At 41.5% G+C, this 17,564-nt stretch overlaps 2 protein-coding genes across 2 annotated transcripts in view; one reads left to right on the top strand and one right to left on the bottom strand.

Moving 5' to 3' along the window:
* Positions 1–9,533, bottom strand: part of LOC128692504 (leukocyte elastase inhibitor) — a 28,865-nt gene extending 19,332 nt beyond the window's left edge. The window contains exon 1 of the mRNA XM_070090004.1: positions 9,374–9,533. The gene's annotated coding sequence lies outside the window, so the exon portion shown is untranslated. The remainder of the gene's footprint in view (positions 1–9,373) is intronic.
* Positions 9,534–17,316: 7,783 nt separating this feature from the next.
* LOC128692710 (uncharacterized) overlaps positions 17,317–17,564 on the top strand; it is a 50,300-nt gene continuing 50,052 nt past the window's right edge. The window contains exon 1 of the mRNA XM_070090119.1: positions 17,317–17,471. The gene's annotated coding sequence lies outside the window, so the exon portion shown is untranslated. The remainder of the gene's footprint in view (positions 17,472–17,564) is intronic.

The raw sequence follows: 17,564 nt of genomic DNA, 5'->3' as shown, positions 1-17,564 counted from the left end.
TACTGCTGCAACAACATGCAAGGAACCTATAGTGACATTAAAACTGACGGTGACGACAACGAAATGGACTAAATATGACAAAAGAGGGACCGGCATTCAAGTAGCAGACCTGCTGCCAGACGTGAACCAGACATGAGACGTTTTCCACTAAATGAAATAACTGACCTCCATATCAACTGCACCAGTGTTTAACGGGAAGACAACATGGCAGAAAACCTGATCAACTAAATCTCCAAGGAAATGACAGGTCTGTAGGACTTTTTTCTTCAGTGCCAAACGAGGGAAAGAATTGAGCATTTAAACATGGCTGACCGGCATCCAAACAGCCGCTACTGCCAGACGTACAACTAGCGAAGTGAAATTCTCATCTTTACTGACGCTCATCTGTTGACAGTAGCATCATATCTGTACCACCATCATATCACCTGTACCAGTGCTAACGAGAGGGAAACACAGGAGACATCGTCAAATCAACAGTACAAAACTCCAAGGTTATAGGTCGGATATCCCTCAGTGCCAGTCGTGAGAAAGAAGTGAATAGTTAAACAGTCAAGGTTAATGTTTTAGTAGCTGACCTATATTCAGCTGACCAGTGTACAGTGAGAGAATTATAGCAGAAAACGCCAAATATATCTATAAACTCAAGGAAAGTCAGGTTGTAGGTGGCGTTACTCCCCTCAGTGTTTTAAAAATGGCTGAGTCAGCAGAACAGGTCAGGCAGACAACAACACCACACAACCCCCGATAAATGGAATTGAGGGGGATTTGGAAGGATAAAACCATGGATTAAACCTTTCTGATCTACCAGAATGGAAAGGAGTTAGAAGTTAATTGGGGAAGCCAGACTGTGAAGTGAGATGGGAAGGGAAGTGTGTAATAAAGGGTTAACTGTAAGGGTTTTGTGAAGTTAAGGGAAAAGTGAGCAGTGAAGAGGGTTTTGAAGAGGAAATTTTACTAGTAATTCAGTAGTGATTGCTAAAGCAGATACTAAGTGTACTAGGGACTGGAAAAGAGAAATAAATATTATTGTATATGAGTAAAAGAGCGAAGAGTGAAAATGGCAGGCATTAGGGGGGTACAGGCTGCCATAATTATATTTATATTTCTTCTTCAATTCCATGAAGAAAGAAATCAGTCATGGGGGCTGGAAAAGGTGAATGGAGTAACAGCGCCCTGGACAGTAAAAGCCCAACAGTTGCCATCCTACCAGAAAAGTAAATGTCACTATCGCCGCAAGGTATGGCAACACCGCATACCCAAACAAAAACAGTGGCACACAGCTCTTATTGTAGCGCTCTTAAGTGGTGATATCCAAATTAATCCAGGACCTCAAACTATTGTGCAGAGGCAAAACAGACAGATAAATGACGGCGACAATGACGGTCTAGTAGCTAGGGATGATAACCTTAACTCCATATGTAATGCATACATAGGTCAATGTGAGACAATACAGCCATTATTATCTCAAACACTACCAAACAGGTGCATACACTATACTAAAGTACGCATGAAAAACAGAAAAGGCACCTTATGTAAAATGTGTAAGGGGTGGGTGCATGATGGATGTATGTACAATTATAGCAACGGTGCCAGAATTCATTTTGTGTGTAACAAATGCACTTTGGCACAGTTACCCTTTAGCAGTGATGACATTGATTTACCTAATTTTAATACAAATGACCCATTGCCATATATTGATGATTATGATTGTTTTATGAAAACAGGCCTTCACTTTATTCATGTCAATGCAAGATCACTTCTTCCTAAATTGGTAGAGATTAGGATTCTAGCTAACAAAATTAGGGCGGCAGTTATAACCATCTCTGAATCTTGGTTGGATGATACGGTGACTGACGACGAGGTCAAAATAGATGGTTACAATATAAAACGCTTAGATAGGAACAGAAAGGGTGGTGGAGTATGTGCCTGCATTAGAAATGACTTAGCTTACAACCCAAGACCTGATTTAAATAACAATAAACTGGAGATTCTATGGTTTGAAGTGCTGCTTCCTAAGACCAAACCCATCTTAGTAGGAACTAGTTACCGCCCTCCTACCCAGGACCAGTTCTTAGAAGACTTTTCCAGAGTCTTGTCCGGAGTTGAAAACAATTGCGAGACAATAACACTAGGCGACTTCAATATCTGTTTTCAGCAGCAAAATAACGGGCTATGCAAAAGGTATAAGCAAATTCTAGGATTAAATAGTTACACTCAACTAATTAATACTCCAACCCGGATCACAGTTCTCAGCCACCCTAATTGACCACATACTTTGTAACCGCTCTGAGAACATTAGTCAGTCAGGCGTCATTACCACAGGTCTTAGTGATCATTTCATCATTTACTGCACCAGGAAAATCACTAGGGATAGGATAGGCCTACACAGGACAATAAAAATGAGGTCAACTAGAAACTACAGTAAAGAAACACTGGTAAATAGGCTACACAATTGTGACTGGACAGAGATAACAAGTTGCACGGACGTAAACGATGCCTGGGAAAAATTCAAAACAATGTTCACTACCATCCTTGATAATATTGCACCAGTTAAAGAGGTTAAGATTAAACGAAGAACTGAACCCTGGATGACTACTGAGATATTAGATAATATGAAATTCAGAGACCAGCTGCTAAAAAGATTTAAAGCAAACAGACAGGATATTGCCGCACTAAATGAATTCCAAAGGGTGAGGAACAGAGTACAGAGACTTATAAAAGGAGCAAAGGCAAAGCACTACTGCTCAAAAATTGAAGAGTATAACCATAACCCCAGAAAGCTCTGGCAACAATTAAAACAGTTGGGGTATAGCCATAAGCCAGTAGATAGGTCTAACATAGTACTCACTATCGATAATGAGGTATGCCATGAAACATCTAAGGTGGCAAATTGCTTTAATTCATACTACACATCTGTTGCATCAACACTAGTAAGTAAACTACCAGCTGCATCAAATACCTTTAACACAGACTCAGATAAGTTTCAAACATACTATACCAATAAAGAGGTAACCCCAAACAGTTGTCAACTAGTAAGTGTATCTCATGACTTTATTCAAAAAGAACTAAGCAGGTTAAACCCAACTAAGAGCATAGGCCCTGATAACATCCCGTCTAAGTTCCTAAAAGATGGTGCTTCTGAACTGTCAATCCCTATTGCTCACATAATAAATCTATCAATCACCACTAATACCGTACCGGAGGGGTTCAAGGAGGCCAGAGTTACTCCTATCTTCAAGAAAAATAGTAGGTCTGATGTAAGCAACTATAGGCCTGTTAGTATACTCAGTATAATATCTAAAATTCTAGAGAGGGCGGTGTATTCTCAAGTAGTTAAGTACCTTAATGACAACAACATTCTCCATAGCTATCAATCGGGCTTTAGAAGATCCTACTCAACCGACACCTCCCTTATTAATCTGATGGATTACCTGAGAACTGAAATGTCAAAGGGGAACCTCATAGGTATGGTAACCTTAGACCTGCAAAAGGCCTTCGATACTGTCAACCACAATATATTATGTAATAAACTTCAAGCTATCGGTATAGGTTCTGTAGACTGGTTTAAGTCCTACCTTAGCAACAGGAGACAAATAGTCAAAATCAACAAAACGGAATCAGAACCCCTGCCGATAACATGTGGAGTTCCCCAAGGTAGTATTCTGGGTCCCTTATTATTCTTATGTTATGTCAATGATATGCCTATCAGTGTCAAGTGCAAACTCCTACTGTATGCAGATGACAGTGCTCTGTTAGTATCAGGTAAAGACCCACAAGATATTGCTAATGTTTTAACACTGGAACTGGAGTCCTGCAGCAAATGGTTAGTAGACAACAAACTATCATTACACCTAGGGAAAACTGAAGCCATTCTCTTTGGCACGAAACATAAACTGAGAAGGGTAAATAACTTTAATGTTCAATGTAATGGGGAGCCCATCACTTTGGTTTCATCAGTAAAATATTTGGGAATCCCCTTTGACCCATGCATGTCAGGAGAATGGATAGGGAACAGTGTAGTAAAGAAAGCGAATGCCAGACTGAAGTTCCTGTATAGACAAGCACAGTGTCTACCTACTGAGGCTCGCAGGACCCTATGTCTAGCCCTTATACAATGCCATATGGATTACGCTTGCTCTTCATGGTACTCTGCCTTGACAAAAAAAAACTGAAAGATAGACTGCAAATCACCCAGAATAAAATCGTAAGATTCATCCTGGGGCTGGGACCAAGAGAACATGTAGGCCAGGATGAATTACAGCAGTTGGATATGCTGAATGTTGAAGACAGAGTAAAACAACTGAAGCTAAATCATGTTTATAAAATTGCTCACAAACAGTGTCCAGAATATCTTGCTGTCAATTTTGTCAAGGTTGGGAACCAAAGCAATCATAGTACTAGGGGGAGAGAGCACAACTTTGTAGTACCCACTGTCATTGGCCAGGCTTCAAACACCTTTTATTGTACAGCAATAAAGGAATGGAACAGACTACCCGCACATGTCAAAGCCAGTCATAGCATGAACCAGTTCAAGAAAAGTGCCAAAAGGTGTCTGATGAATGTAGCTACAGAAAGGGAGGGGAATGATTTTCTATTTTTTATCTAACATACGTGTAAATTTTACCTTATTCCTAGTAATGACCCTCGTATTGTAGATAGTCTTAATGACCCTCGTGTAGTAGATAGTCTTTTTAGTATGATAATAAGATGTTATCTTCATTATAGAATAACAAGAAGATATTATAACCTTTATATTATAATAATAAGGTAAAAGGACCCCAATGGAAATAAGTCACTCTGTCTGACTTTTTTGGGTTATCCCAGGTTCTCTACACATATGCTGCTATGTATGATAATTCTATGTAACTGTATTTGTGTATACCTGAATAAACTTACTTACTGACTCTAGCTAGAATAAGATGGCATCAAGCAGACCAGTGCCAGGTGCCAGAAAAATGAAAGCAGGTTATTAAAACAATAGAAGAAAGCGTATAAAAGCCCACCAGCATTAAATATTTAGTAATGACCATAACATTAGTGATATGTCAAATATCACCAACATGCCGTCTTACTCCATATTGGATCATTATAAAAGACTAATATTATGATCTCAAAAGTATCTTGCATCTATCAGTAGGAAAATTCCTTTAGCATAAAAAGAAAATGGGTCTAGGAGAAGCAGTAGGGGGAAACGATGATATTTCCAGAGGCTGACCCACCTAACTCAGGTACACACTGGCTTATCCGTAAGGGTGAGCGAGAGCAGCTGAACCTGAGTGCTCATCAATTCATCAGTGTAGAACCGCATTTATGACAGTCTAACGAGTTCAAGCAGGAATCCAGCTTTAGATTGTGTACAATGCCTTCAGTTATAAAGTTATCAATTTTGAATAAGCCGAAACTATTATTATATGATGAACGTTTATCATGTTTTATAATTGCTGATTCAAAACCATTTTTCCAGCCAAGAGGAGCAAGGAACCTGGACTCTGGCTTCTGACCAATTTGCAGTTATTGCAGGCCCTAGTGTGGCTGAAAATTGCATTTGATTCCTGCACAGTTCGTATCGAATATTGGTGTTGTGTTACCCTGACATCTAAAGGTTTGCCGGTCTGTCCATGTAAGATAAGTTGCAGCCATTACAACCGATCCTGTAGGCACTGTACTCACCTATTTATGCTCACCTATTTATGGTTGCAAGGGTCGAGCCATAGCTCTTGGCCCTGCCTCTTCACTGATCGCTACTGGGTTCTCTCTCTGCTCCATGAGCTTTATCAAACCTCGTCTTAAAACTATGTATGTTCCTGCCCTCACTACGTCACTTGCCACTTGTCCACTTCCTGACAACTCTATGACTAAAGAAATACTTTCTAACATCCCTTTGACTCATCTTAGTCTTCAGCTTCCAATTGTGGCCCCTTATTTCTGTGTCTCATCTCTGGAACATCCTGTCTCTGTCCACCTTGTCAATTCCTCGCAATATTTTGTATGCCATTATCATGTCTTCCTTAGCCCTCCTGTCCTTCAGTGTTGTCAGGCCGATTTCCCGTAACCTTTCTTCGTAGGACATTCCCCTTAGATCTGAAACTAGTCTTGTTTCAAACCTTTGCACTTTCTCTAATTTATTGACATGTTTAGCCAGGTGTGGATTCCAAACTGATGCTGCATACTGCTGTATGGGCCTGATGTACAAGGTGAGATGTCGGAACGCTATTCTCAGGTTTGCTAGACGCCCATATGCTGCAGCAGTTATCTGATGGATGCACACCTCAGGAGTTGTGCTCGGTATTATACTCACTCCAAGATCCTTTTCCTTGAGTGAGGTTTGCAGTCTTTGGCCACCTAGCCTATACTCTGTCTGTGGTCTTCTTTGCTCTTCCCCAATCTTCTTGACTTTGCATTTGGTGGGGCTAAATTCGAGGAGCCAGTTGCTGAACCAGGCTTGCAGCCTGTCCAGGTGTCTTTATACTCCTGCCTAATTCTCATCCGATTTAATTCTCCTCATTAACTTCACATCATTTGCAGACAGAGACACATCTGAGACTATCCCTTCCATCATGTCATTCACATATACACAAAATAGCACTGGTCCTAGGACTGACCCCTGTAGAACCCCGCTCGTCACAGGCACCCACTCTCACACCTCGTCACATACTATGACTCGTTGTTGCCTCCCTGTCAGGTATTCCCTGATCCATTGACATGCCCTTTATGTTATGCGTGACTGATCCTCTAGCTTTTGCTAGAGGATCAGTCACCCATAACAGGAAATGAGTCGAAGGCCTTCTTGCAGTCCAAGAAAATGCAGTCTATCCACCCCTCTCTCTCATGTCTTATTTCCGTTACCTTAACATGAAGCTCCAGTAGGTTTGTGACACAGGATTTTCCTTCCCTGAAACTGTGCTGGTTGTCGTTTATAAGCTTCTGTTCTAGATGCTCCACCACTCTCCTCCTGATAATCTTCTCCATGACTTTGCATACTATGGTATTTGTATACCAAACCTTCAAGTCTTTCTCCTTTCTTAAAAATGGGGACTACATTTGTCGTCTTCCATACCTTGGGTAGTTGCCCAGTTTCAATGGATGTGTTGAAAATCGTTGTTAGTGGCACACACAGCATCACTGCTCCCTCTCTAAGTACACATGGAGAGATGTTGTCTGGTCCCACCGCCTTTGAGGTATCAAGTTCAGTTAGCAGCTTCTTCACCTCCTCCTCGGTTGTGTGTATTTCATCCAGCACTTGCTGGTATATCCTTTGTTGGTGTACCCCCCTATTCTGACTTCCTGTAGTCCTTTCTGTCTGCACTGTAAATACTTCCTTAAATCTCATGTTGAGCTCCTCACATACTTCTTGGTCGTTTCTTGTGGCTCCCCACCTTCCTTCCTCAGCCTGATTGTTGTCTTCCTCCTGATGTGCCTCTCCCCTTATCATTGCATACTCGTTTCTGGCTCAACTTATCTCTTTATTTTCCTGGGTCCTTTGTCTTTTGTACTTTTTCCATTCTCTAGCACACGTAATTTTTGCCTCCCTACACCTTCGGCTAAACCACAGGCTTGTTCTGGTCTTCCCATTCTTCCTGTTGCTCTTGGGAGCAAACCTCTCCTCTGTCTCCTTGCATTTTGTTGTCACGTAGTCCATTATTTCATTTACTGATTTTCCTACTAATTCTCTTTCCCACTGAACTTCTTGTAGGAAATTCCTCATGCCTTTATAGCCTCCCGTTTTGTAGTTTGGCTTTTCCCATCCTACTCCTGTTACCCTCTCCCTTGTAACTCTACTATGTATTCAAAGCTCAGGACCACGTGATCACTAGCTCTGAGGGGCCTTTCATATGTGATGTCCTTGATGTTCGAGCTACTCAGGATGAATGTGAGGTCCAGTCTTACTGGTTCAGCCTCACCTCTCTCTCTCTGGTAGTGTCCCTAACATGTTGATGAATGAGGCTTTCCAGTACCACATCAATCATCTTGGCTCTCCATGTTTCGAGACCCCCATGTGGCTCCAGGTTTTCCCAATCAATTTCCTTGTGACTGAAATCACCTATAACTAGTAACTTTGCTCTACCCGTGTGAGCTCTTCTGGTCACCTCACCTAGTGTGTCCACCATTGCTCTCTTCATATTCTTCTCTTAGCCTCCTGCAGTTCTGTGGCAGGTTGTACATCACTGCAATGTACATCACTGAATTGTACCTGCTATGTACTTCCTTTCGCCCATTTCGTCTATTCCTTCCATTTCCTCAGACCCCCATTGATTTTTAAAGAGAAGTGCAACTCCTCTTCCCCTTCTGCTCCCTTCATATTTCCTGAGGATCTGATATCGGGGTGGGAAGATTGCGTCTGTTATCATCCCGGTGAGTTTTGTTTCTGTGAGTGCTATGATGGCTAGGGACGTCTCCTTGATTCTTCCATGACACTTTTCACATTTATTTGTTATTCCACCCTCATTCGTATACCAAACCTTCGTGTCTTTCTCCTTTCTTAAAAATGGGGACTGGAGAGAACGTTGGGGTTGAGGGAGCGGGAGACATGGTCGGGAATTATGGGGGTTGCTGTGGAGGCGGAGTTTGTGATGAGGGGGGTGGGGGCAGTGGGTACGGTGTTTGATTTGGATCTTTTAAGGGCATTCGGTACGACAGATAAATTCTCATTGTATAGAAGTACCAGTACATTCTTTATCTGAGGTATTGTTCTAGGTTCGGTTCTATAATAAGTTTTCCAAGCTGCCAGCAATGCTGAGTCGACAAACTCCTTAAGGTACCATAGTTTTATGGCAATATCAGATATTTTCCTAATTTCCTCATCGAGAAACTGGGCTACGTACTCGGTAAGCTCTCTGAATTATAACGAGAAAGGAACTCCCTTTTATTCTTGTTTCATGGTTAGAATAGTAGTGGATGTATGAGGAAGCATTAGTAACTTTCCTATATATTGTGAACTTGAACTATCTATTAACCCGGTGTATGAAACATCTAAGAACGGAAGTGTAGAGTCTACTTCTTTCTCCACGGTGCATTTAATAGAGCATTAAGTCTCGGTAAAAATGTATCCAGGGGCATATAATTTGGCCAAAGACACAAGATGTCATCCACATATCTGAACCAGTCAGCCAAGCCTCGAAAAACTACACACACACACACACATATATAAATATATATATATATATATATATATATATATATATATATATATATATATATATATATATATATATATGTATATATGTATATATGTATATTTATATATATATATATATATATATATATATATATATATATATATATATATATATATATATATATATATATATATATATATATATATATATATATATATATATATATAATATGCTTCTATATGACCACTGTGACTTACCTGGACACTTCAAAACAGGTATACTGAGGGATAAGACGGTAGTACGTCGTGGCTAGTTATATAATTACTGGTGAACAGTGACGAACAAGAGAGGTGAGAGTCCGCAACCGAGGACAGTGAGCGACTGTCAGGTGTTCCCCACCTAACTCAACTATATCCTGCCTTCCTTACCCAGCTTTCCTTCTCCACTGACTGTCTGCCTGGCTAATATCCCTGTCTCGCCTGCCTTTCTCCTTGCGCCCCTAATTGTCTGCTTGTCTCATTGTTCCACTGATTGTCTGCCTGTCCCTCCCTGCTCCACTGCTTCTCTGCCTGTTCATTGTTCCACTCTGTCTCCTTGCTTACCTGCCTACATGTCTGTTTTGCTGTCCCCCTGTCTGTCTCCCTGCCCTCCTACCTACCTGTCTCTCTCCCTGTCCTCCTATCTACCTGTCTATCTCCCTGCCCTCCTGTCTACCTGTCTATTTCGCTGCCCTCCTGTCTACCTGTCTATCTCCCTGCCCTCCTGTCTACCTGTTTATCTCCCTGCCCTCCTGTCTATCTCCCTGCCCACCTGTCTACCTGTCTATCACAATGTTTTCCTGTCTACTTATCTATCTGCCTGCCCTCCTGTCTGCCTATCTATCTCCCTGCCCTTCTGTCTATCTCCCTGCCCTCCTGTCCATCTCCCTGCCCTCCTGTCTATCTCCCTGCCCTCCTGTCTACCTGTCTATCACAATGTCCTCCTGTCTACTTATCTATCTCCCTACCCTCCTGTCTACCTGTCTATCTCCCTGCCCTCCTGTCTACCTGTCTATCACAATGTCCTCCTGTCTACTTATCTATCTCCCTGCCCTCCTGCCTTCCTGTCTATCTCCCTGCCCTCCTGTCTACCTATCTCCCTGCCCTCCTGTCTATCTATCTCCCTGCCCCCTTGTCTACCTGTCTATGAAGAATTAGACACATGTGCAACATGTACAGATGTGTCGTTATCCAGTGACTTTATCACTACAATACAAAGACATAATGTCAAGAATGTAGATTTATATGCAGAATATAAGGTAATCAGTCCCTCATCTTTTTTATATAGTTCTATATTCTTCACATTATGTCCTTGTACTGACTCAAGAAATTGTAATGACACGTTGGATGAATCTTATTGTGGCTAGCTGGTCTAGTGGCTAACGCGACGGGCTGGAGTTTTGAGACTCTATGACCGCGGGTTCAATCCCGGCCGGGGGTATGGTTTGTTTGCAATCGTGTCATTACGATTTCTTAAGTCATGTTGACGGCAGTGAAGGGACTTGAGCTAGAGTTCGTCACGGCCACGCTAGCTGGAGATTCGTCTGTAAAAACTTGCATTTGTGGTCACAGTGGTGCCTGTGCTAACCTTCCTATGGTGTAGAAATATACCTAGTTGGATGAATCTTATTGTGGCTAGCTGATCTAGTGGTTAACGCGACGGGCTGGAGTTTTGAGACTCTATGACCGCGGGTTGAATCCCGGCCGGGGGTATGGTTTGTCCTTGTACTGATAAAGTCACTAGTCAGCGAAACGTCAACAATAAAGATAGCCAAATGTTGCACATGTATCTAATTCTTCATCTTGTCGGTACTGTTTACCATTCACAGGTACAACATTGTTGTTGTAACAGACAAAATTTCATTACTTAGTATAAGCATTGCATTTAATTATGTTAATACAGCAATGATATACCACTCTGAGCGTTTATATACTGTCACCTTTACCATTGCGTCAGAAAATTTTAATGCGTGTCGGGCAGCCGTAAAATTTTCTGACGCAATGGTAAAGGTGACAGTATATAAACGCTCAGAGTGGTATATCATTGCTGTATTAACATAATTAAATGCAATGCTTATACTAAGTAATGAAATTTTGTCTGTTACAACAACAATGTTGTACCTGTGAATGGTAAACAGTACCGACAAGATGAAGAATTAGATACATGTGCAACATTTGGCTATCTTTATTGTTGACGTTTCGCTGACTAGTGACTTTATCAGTACAAGGACAAACCATACCCCCGGCCGGGATTCAACCCGCGGTCATAGTCTCAAAACTCCAGCCCGTCGCGTTAGCCACTAGACCAGCTAGCCACAATAAGATTCATCCAACGTGTCATTACGATTTCTTGAGTCAGTACAAGGACATAATGTGAAGAATATAGAACTATATAAAAAAGATGAGGGACTGATTACCTTATATTCTGTCTATAAATCTACATTCTTGACATTATGTCTTTGTATTATAGTGATAAAGTCACTGGATGGCGACACATCTGTAATAAAGCTACCCAGATGTTGCACATGTGTCTAATACTTCAAAATAACAATGTCGAATGAAGGAAAAACAAGGGAATTTTTGTTATTGTAAAAGAAGAGTGAATGAAAGAGGTGACTGAGAGAGACCTCTCACAATATTCTCTGAAGAGTGTTTAGGCTATGTTTACATCTGCTGGTTAACTCATGGGTATTCCATAAACACTCGTGATTGGGTCGCAGATAGTGGCTATCACTAACCTTTCAAGCATTCTGGTCGGGAAACCCTTATGAATTTCACTTGTCTAGTGACTGATGGCACGGAGCTGGTAATCCCAGATCGAACACAAACAAAAATACACAGATACAAACACACAGACACATACACCCATGTATACACACACACACACACACACACACACACACACACACACACACACACACACACACACACACACACACACACACACACACACACATATATATATATATATATATATATATATATATATATATATATATATATATATATATATATATATATATATATATATATATATATATATATATATATATATATATATATATATATATATATATATATATATATATATATATATATATATATATATATATATATAATAATGTGGCCACATGGGGAAAGCAACATACAGTATCTTTGCAATTGCAACAAAGTTCATATTGCCCACACTTCTCTGCAGTAAGATTTCATTGTTGAAGAAAATCCTTTGGCAGTAAGGTGAAGGCAATTTTTGTGTTAGAGGAAGCGATAGATCACTTGGAAATTGCATCAGATTTTTTTCTAGAAATTATAAATGTCATCGACCGGATTTCTTTTAAAAAGATATGTCAGAATTAGGTAGGTGGAGGAATAATGTGTATTCATGATGGGAACGGATAACGTGTGTTCGAGAATTTACTCCAGATATTAGGAGAGCATAGGGTGCAGGTGAGGTGTTTAGCCAGCCAATAATAGTCACTTGTTAGACATGAGTCAGGCTGTGAGCCTCCAGGCTGTGAGCCTCCAGGCTGTCAGCCAGCAAAAGTTTTACCTACGAGAAATTTTAAGAAAGTGAATCTTGCACAAATCTGTACATACACAGCTTGGTGTAACCAAAGTTGGCAGCACTTTACACAAGTGTATATACAGGATTCGCTGCAGGCAGATAACGGTTGTGATACTGGAATTCTGACAAGGCCAAGTATGGAATCTATAACTCTAATGTCAAGCATCTGTGTTGAGAAGATCGTCATTGCACCTATGATGAACCAGAGATCTCAAAGGAAGAAGAATGGGCAAAAGAGGTGACTTCTAAGCTTGAAGAACAACAGGATGGGAATAACGACCCTTGACTCACATGGTGTGCTCTTCACGGAGTCCATGCTATTAAAGTTGTACCTTTCCTTAGTGGTTTCTTCTCATTTTTAAAACAATCATCAAATCACCCATCAATGATTCTACATGCTATGCAATTAGTTAGGAAGAGCACAACCTACCTAAATCCTGGGTACGCGCCTCTGATCACTGGAGAAGTCACTGTATGCAATGATGAATAAGCTTCGAATGTCTTACCCTCAAATAATCGGTAATATGTTCGTAATGTAAAGAGGATTCAACTTAGAAAAACAGACGTTAATATTTCTTGATTCCGGTTCGTCATCAGCTGCTGCTAAAGCTGGAATTGAACTCCAGGAGTGACTGATGCTCTTCTAAAAGTAACAAATGTTACCAAATCAGGTGACAAACGATGCTATGACAAAGCTTCTCCATGAAGCGTATAATGCATATATACCAGAGTTGGCACTGAAAGAATGTTCTGCTCCTAATTTTCACCTTCTGAACCCTCATTATTAAATTTTCAGGCAATTTTTTTTGACTTTTATTCGATCTCATAGGTAAACCAATTTTTCTCCATATCTGAACATTCTGCAGTCCCTTGCACTTCTGTTTTTCTCCTTCAGTCACAAGTATGCTCGCTGAATTTATGTTCATATCCAAGAACAAACTTTAAAGGCCTTCGGGGAAGGAAGCTATGAGCACCTGAATAAAATTTTGAAGAGTTTTTGAGGACTGACTTGACTAACATATGATACAACGTCTGTTAAATGGTACCTTTGTGGATCAGTGGTAAACCAGTAGCTCCAGGTCTTCGGAGGGAGATGAGCAGAAATCAGATTTCTTTTATCAAGACGGGGGGGAAAAAAAAGCATCTGATTAACTTTCTCATTGATGTCCAAAACATCGTTGATGTCATTCGAAGCTGTGGAAATCATGTCTGAAAAATGGAGGTTTAAAGAGTTGGAAGGAAAAAATTGTACTAATAATGATTCAGTCAATTTTGAAAAACGAGGACAAGGGCAATATGACGCTACTTAACAGTTTATGTAATGAAAGTCATAACACTATCCCCAAATGTATGCTTTGTAATGACAATATTTTGTCTTCTACTTATGGTTGCAGATACAGAGTGCTCTTTCAGTACTCTGGAAAGAGTACTTTAAAGAACATATTGGATTCAACAGTGTGTCAAGTGGGTGTTAGTTTACTGGTAAGGGTCGCATCCTGGGCCTGGGTCAGGCTTGTCTGGCGCTTACCTGGTCTCCAGGCTGTTGTTGCTGGCGGCTCGCTGGCCCACATATCCATCAAAACCTGAATGATCTTACACCTGGTGGATACACTTGCACAGTTTACTTTTAAAGACTTCTACAAATGTCCCAGCAGTGTTTCTGATATCTGCTGGTAAGATGTTGAATACTCTGGGGCTCCTTCCTTTCCCTGGGTTTATTTTGCGCTTCCTTCATGCTTATTTTAGTGCCATCTGCAAATGATGATACAAAACTGTGACGGGTGTTGTTATCTGTCTGCTATGAGGATAAGAAACAGCAGTGGCGCCCGACCGTGCTGAGGTGTTTACCTCGCTAGTACTGGACTGTCCTCTGTTTACTGCTGCTTTCTGTGTTCTATCTGTCACCATCTGCCTACCTTCCTCGTTATGCCTATTGCCCTCGTTTTGTGGTCACAATCCTTGGGTGAGGAAGAGAGAGACAGGGGTCACAATTATGGAGAACGGGGGACAGTGGTCACAATCATGGGGTAACTGAGAGACAGTGGTTACACTCATGGGTCAAGGGAGACAGTGGTCATGATCATGGGGTGACTGAAAGAGACAGTGGTCATAATCATGGAGTGACAGAGATACAGTGGTCACAATCATGGAGTGACAGAGATACAGTGGTCATAATCATGGAGTGACAGAGATACAGTGGTCACAATCATGGAGTGACAGAGATACAGTGGTCATAATCATGGAGTGACAGAGATACAGTGGTCACAATCATGGAGTGACAGAGATACAGTGGTCACAATCATGGGGGTGACAGAGATACAGTGGTCATAATCATGGGGGTGACAGAGATACAGTGGTCATAATCATAGGGTGACAGAAATACAGTGGTCACAATCATGGGGTGACAGAGATACAGTGGTCATAATCATGGGGCGACAGAGATACAGTGGTCATAATCATGGAGTGACAGAGATACAGTGGTCACAATCATGGGGGTGACAGAGATACAGTGGTCATAATCATGGGGGTGACAGAGATACAGTGGTCATAATCATAGGGTGACAGAAATACAGTGGTCACAATCATGGGGTGACAGAGATACAGTGGTCATAATCATGGGGCGACAGAGATACAGTGGTCATAATCATGGGGCGACAGAGATACAGTGGTCATAATCATGGGGGTGACAGAGATACAGTGGTCATAATCATGGGGCGACAGAGATACAGTGGTCATAATCATGGGGGTGACAGAGATACAGTGGTCATAATCATGGAGTGACAGAGATACAGTGGTCACAATCATGGGGGTGACAGAGATACAGTGGTCATAATCATGGGGGTGACAGAGATACAGTGGTCATAATCATGGGGGTGACAGAGATACAGTGGTCATAATCATGGGGTGACAGAGATACAGTGGTCATAATCATAGGGTGACAGAAATACAGTGGTCACAATCATGGGGTGACAGAGATACAGTGGTCATAATCATGGGGCGACAGAGATACAGTGGTCATAATAAACAACTAGTGGTGTTGTCGACCTCCCAACAACAACAACAACAACAACACAACTGACTCATTGCACAAACTCTGCCACTGGATGGCTCAGCTGGCAACCATACACTCGACCCTGGGAAAGTTACGCAGTTCTGGTCACCGTATTACAGAATGGATATAAATGCTCTGGAAAACGTACAAAGAAGGATGACAAAGATGATCCCATGTATCAGAAATCTTCCCTGTGAGGATAGACTGAGGACCCTGAATCTGCACTCTCTCGAAAGGCGTAGAATTAGGGGGGATATGATCTAGGTGTATAAATGGAAAACAGGAATAAATAAAGGGGATGTAAATAGCGTGCTGAAAATTTCCAGCCAAGACAGGACTCGCAGCAATGGTTTCAAGTTGGAAAAATTAAGATTCAGGAAGGATATAGGAAATCACTGGTTTGGTAATAGAGTTGTGGATGAGTGGAACAAACTCCCGAGTACAGTTATTGAGGCTAAAACGTTGTGTAGTTTTAAAAATAGGTTAAATAAATACATGAGTGGGTGTGGGTGGGTGTGAGTTGAACCTGACTAGCTTGTGCTGCTGGGTCTGGTGCAGTGCTCCATCCCTGAGTGGAGGACCAGACTGGGTGGGTCATTGGGATAATCCGGGGGGTGGGTCATTGGTCTAATCCGGGGGGGGGGGCACATGGACCTGCTCCGCATGGGTCAGTAGGCCTGTTGCAGTGTTCCTTCTTTCTTATGTTCTTATGTTCTTATGTTGTAAAACCAAGCCCACGGAAATTTGTGAAGCTATCGTGCGTGACGTCACTGACTCTCTCAACCCGTGGACCAGATCCTGGGGATTTCCAAGCTGCTGTACATTCCTAGAACACAGTCTTACATATCTATTTTCTTAAGTTATCGCTCGCTCTCCTGGAATTATCGCTCGGTAGTAGCTGTCTCTGGGAGTTTCTTGAGTAATCGTGTCTCTAAACCCAAAAACAGATTTTCTGCGCTGCTTGGAAATAAACAGCTTAAGATTCAGTGCTGACACAGTTTCTCATACAAGCATTGGGAAGTCTGCATACTCCTCAACTAACTCATCAATGTTTAAATTTGTTGCGGAACTTTTGGACTTCTCTGTGCATCATAATGGAAATAAGTCACTGTTTAACTTTAGTTTTCTCTAGGTTAAATCTACATAATATACTTTTTAACTGCTTACAACATATGTGTGCTATCAAGAATACTGGAAGAAAAAAAAAATGTTACGTCCCCAAACTTTAAATAAATAATTACATAAGGGCTTTGTCGTTTAGCCTTTGGGCATTTCAAATATACTGACACCGTGAACTTGAATATTATAGAATTTCGTAAGAATAATGTTTCGGTCATCTTGTTCGCCTTCACAATTAAATAACCGTGTCAAGACTTATAACTGTCAGCAACTGGTTTGGGCTGGCAGGCAGGGAGACAGGCAGACTGGTTTGCCTACAGACAGGCAGGTAAGCAAGGAGACAGCAGGCAACTGGAAGGGAAACAGGCGGGTAGGAAATCACGTAGACAGGACGGCAGAGACACGAGGGTAGGCAACAGGGCAGGTGTAGTGTATATATATATATAGGAAGTGGGAGAGCACAGGAGTCATTCAGTGCCTTCGGTTGTGGACGTCTACACTGTATTCGCTCCTCACTGTCCTAAACTAGTGGCGTCATCTTCCTGTCTCATCTTTCAGCCTACTCGTTTATAAGCATCCAGGTAGGCCTTTACGGTGTCATCTTGACACAGACACACAATGTGTGACAGTGTTAAGTGTTGTGATCCTTACACATGACCGGAAGTGCGGAGATA

The sequence above is a fragment of the Cherax quadricarinatus genome, chromosome 30 (assembly GCF_038502225.1).
Source record: "Cherax quadricarinatus isolate ZL_2023a chromosome 30, ASM3850222v1, whole genome shotgun sequence".
Classification (NCBI taxonomy): domain Eukaryota; kingdom Metazoa; phylum Arthropoda; class Malacostraca; order Decapoda; family Parastacidae; genus Cherax; species Cherax quadricarinatus.
Note: the sequence above shows the minus strand (reverse complement) of the source record. Positions and strands in the feature narration are given on the sequence as shown.